The sequence below is a fragment of the Mirounga angustirostris genome, unplaced genomic scaffold, assembly GCF_029215605.1.
Source record: "Mirounga angustirostris isolate CCGP_5_RB_7025 unplaced genomic scaffold, mMirAng1.0.hap1 SCAF_16, whole genome shotgun sequence".
NCBI lineage: Eukaryota > Metazoa > Chordata > Mammalia > Carnivora > Phocidae > Mirounga > Mirounga angustirostris.
In genome coordinates this window covers 24251658-24255293 of record NW_026991724.1, presented here as the reverse complement: position 1 = coordinate 24255293, position 3636 = coordinate 24251658, and the positions used below count along the sequence as shown (strand labels likewise).

Sequence of the window (3636 nt, the reverse complement as noted above, 5' to 3'; positions counted from 1 at the left end):
CCAGGATCATGACCTGAGCCGAAGGCAGTCGCTTAACCAACTGAGCCACCCAGGCGACCCCATCAGTAATTTTCATTTTTCTTATTTCCATTTTCTATTTTCTTTATGAGATTGTCTGTGCTATCTATGCAGTCATGATCTTTCTAAGTTAGCTCTATTTCCAGTGCCTTTTTTCCCCCCTTTTGTTTCTAATCTTTCCTGATATTTGCCAGCTCTCTTGTCATGGCCTACTATTGTCTATTATCTTATTTAATAATCTTTCTAATTTTTATTTATTTCTATTTACTTCATCATGAAATATAAGGCATTGTGTGCAGCCATTTTTTTTCTAGTATTTCTTCAATTTCTACAAGTCTTTATTTAGATTGTTTTATTGAGATTGAATAGATTTTTTTTTTCAGGTAATACCTTAGTGTTGGTTTGAACCACAGTCCTTTCATTGTTCTTTCTATAAAAACTATAAGTACTTCTCTTCTGAACAAATTGGAGTAATAGGAATCCAATTTACTATACCCCGATTAAAAAGCAACCAGATTATATATATTTAGATAAAATTAAATCATATAAAACAATTACATAAGATTAGAGATGATGGTTATGCTAATTAGATTGATTATGGTGATCACTTCACAATGTGTAACTATATCAAAACATCATGTTGTATATCTTAAATATATATATATATTTATTTGTCAATTATGCCTCAGTGTAGCTGAAAAATAATTTATAATGTAACAGTAATAATAACGTTAAATGTCACATGAAAATGTAGGAATAGCACATGGGCTTGGAAATCAATAAACTATTTGGAAATACATAATATTTTTTAATTAAATATTCCCTTTTGAAACTAATTTAATATCATCTTTTAATACTTGAAAGAGAGGGATCCCCAGATATTGCTGAAATTATCTGGGGGCTGGACTTTGGCTTAATATTAAACATAAGTTAAAACATATTCCTTAAAAAAAAAAGAGCAGTGAAGGACAGTGTCGTGTTCTTTGAGTATCGGGAGACAAGCAAACTGAGTCTTGAAATAGTCAGTTTACTGACTGAGGTGAGTATCCAGGCCATGTCTCAGAGAAGGAGAACCCAGGGAGAACCCAGAGAAATTCCTAATATGAAGAAATGAAGCGTGTGATCAAGGCACTGTATGAAGCGGGAATTTTATTTTTTTAATTTTTAATTTTTTTTTTTAAGATTTTTATTTGTTTATTTGACAGAGAGAGACACAGCGAGAGAGGGAACATAAGCAGGGGAGGTGGGAGAGGGAGGGAGCCTGCTGTGGGGCTCGATCCCAGGACCCTGGGATCATGACCTGAGCCGAAGGCAGACGCTTCAGGACTGAGCCACCCAGGCGCCCCTGAAGCGGGAATTTTAGATTGTGCTACCTACATTGCTGGTCTTTCTGGCTCCACATGGTACATGTCAACCCTATAGTCTCACCCTGATTTTCCAGAGAAAGGGCTAGAGGAGATTAATGAAGAGCTAATGAAAAATGTTAGCGACAACCCCCTTTTACTTCTCACAGAAAGTTAAAAGATATGTCAGGTCTCTATGGAAGAAGAAAAGCTCCGGACAACCTGTCACCTTTACCGGTATCTTTGGGATGTTAATAGGAGAAACAGTAATTCACAATAGAATGAACACTACCTTGACTAGTTTTGAAGGAAAAAGTCAATTCTGCTCAATGCCCTTTACCTCTCTTCACCTGTCTCCATATCAAACTCGATGTTTCCGAGCTAATGTTTGCAGATTGGGTTGAATTTAGCCCGTATGAGATTGGCATGGCTAAATATGGTATTTTATGGCTCCTGACTTATTTGGAAGCAAATTTTTTATGGGAACAGTTGTGAAGAAATATGAAGAAAATCCCTTGCATTTCTTAATGGGTGTCTGGGGCAGTGCCTTTTCTATACTGTTCAACAGAGTCTTGGGAGTTTCTGGCTCACAAGATAAAGGTTCCACAATGGGGGAAGAATTAGAGAATATTACAGCAGAGCATATTGTGAGTAATGACAGCTGAGATAGCAATGATGAATCACAAGAACCCAAAGGCACTGAAAATGAAGATGCTAAAAGGGAATATCACAATGATAATCAAGCAAGTTGGGTCCATCGTATGATAATGGCTTTGGTGAGTGATTCAACTTTATTCAATACCAGAGAAGGACGTGCTGGGAAGGTTCACAGCTTCATGCTAGGCTTGAATCTCAATACATCCTATCCAATTTCTCCTCTGAAAGACTTTATGGCAGGAATCGTTGGATGAAGATGAACTGGATACAGCTGTAGCAGATCCTGATGAGTTTGAGCAAATATATGAGCCTCTGGATGTCAAAAGTAAAAAGATTCACGTCGTGGACAGTGGCCTCACATTTAACCTGCCATACCCCTTGATCCTGAGACCTCAGAGGGAGTTGATCTCATTATCTCCTTTGACTTTTCTCCAAGACCAAGTGACTCTAGTCCTCCGTTCAAGGAACTTCTACTTGCAGAAAAGTGGGCCAAAATGAACAAGCTCCCCTTTCCAAAGATTGATCCTCAACTGTTTGATCAAGAAGGACTGAAAGAGTGCTATGTCTTTAAACCCAAGAATCCTGATATGGAGAAAGACTGCCCAAGTATCATCCACTTTGTTCTGGCCAACATCAACTTCAGAAAGTACAAGGCTCCAGGTGTTCTGAGATAAACTAAAGAAGAGAAAGAGATAGCTGATTTTGATATTTTTGATGACCCCAAATCACCATTTTCAACCTTTAACTTTCAGTATCCAAATCAAGCATTCAAAAGGCTGCATGATCTCATGCACTTCAATACCCTGAACAACATTGATGTGATAAAGAATACCATAGTTGAAAGCATTGAATACAGAAGACAGAATCCATCTCGCTGCTCTGTTTCCCTTAGTAATGTTGAAGCAAGACGATTCTTCAACAAAGAGTTTCTAAGCAAACCCACAGCATAGTTTGTGTAGTGGAAAGGGCAGCAATTTCTGATGCTGAGGCAGTTTGAAATTCCATTACAACTGGATTTAAAAGCATAATACAGATATTAGTACTGATCACAAGAGACTGGCTGATACTCAAAGTTGCAGTTATTTAGCTGCATGAGAATAATACCGTTATAAATTTGTTAGGTTGACAGATGATGTGATTATGTAAAAATATACTCAGCTACATTTTCTGTCAGTATAGGTTTCCTGATGCAAATGTAGGGACATATATTGTAATTTTAGACATTCCTCACCAGCTATCTTATGTGTCCTCTTTTTAAAAAAAAATGTTTTCTTTTTAGGATATTTAACAGTTCAGTCTCAGTAAGACTTTGCATTGTGTGTAAATGTTATTCAATGACTGGATTTATTCATACCATGAGACAACACTATTTTTTATTTATATACACATGTATACATATATGAAATAAATACATCAATATGCAATTAGCATGAGAAAAAAAAAAAAGAAATAGAAAAGCCAGGGAGGCCCAAGATGACTAGAATGCACAGAAAATACCAGAGAAGAAAAAGCTACACTTAGAGAGAATGGTAAATATTTGCAGTTAATATCTCCCTCAAGTCTTACCGGATATCAAGCAATGAATGCTTGTGTAGAAATGGCGGAAGGCTATGGAAAG

The 3636-nt window shown here is 36.7% G+C and overlaps 1 pseudogene; it reads left to right on the top strand.

The window, feature by feature from the left end:
- Positions 1-1362: 1362 nt before the first annotated feature.
- On the top strand, positions 1363-3262 carry LOC123856012 (cytosolic phospholipase A2-like; annotated as a pseudogene).
- The last annotated feature ends 374 nt before the right edge of the window (positions 3263-3636 follow it).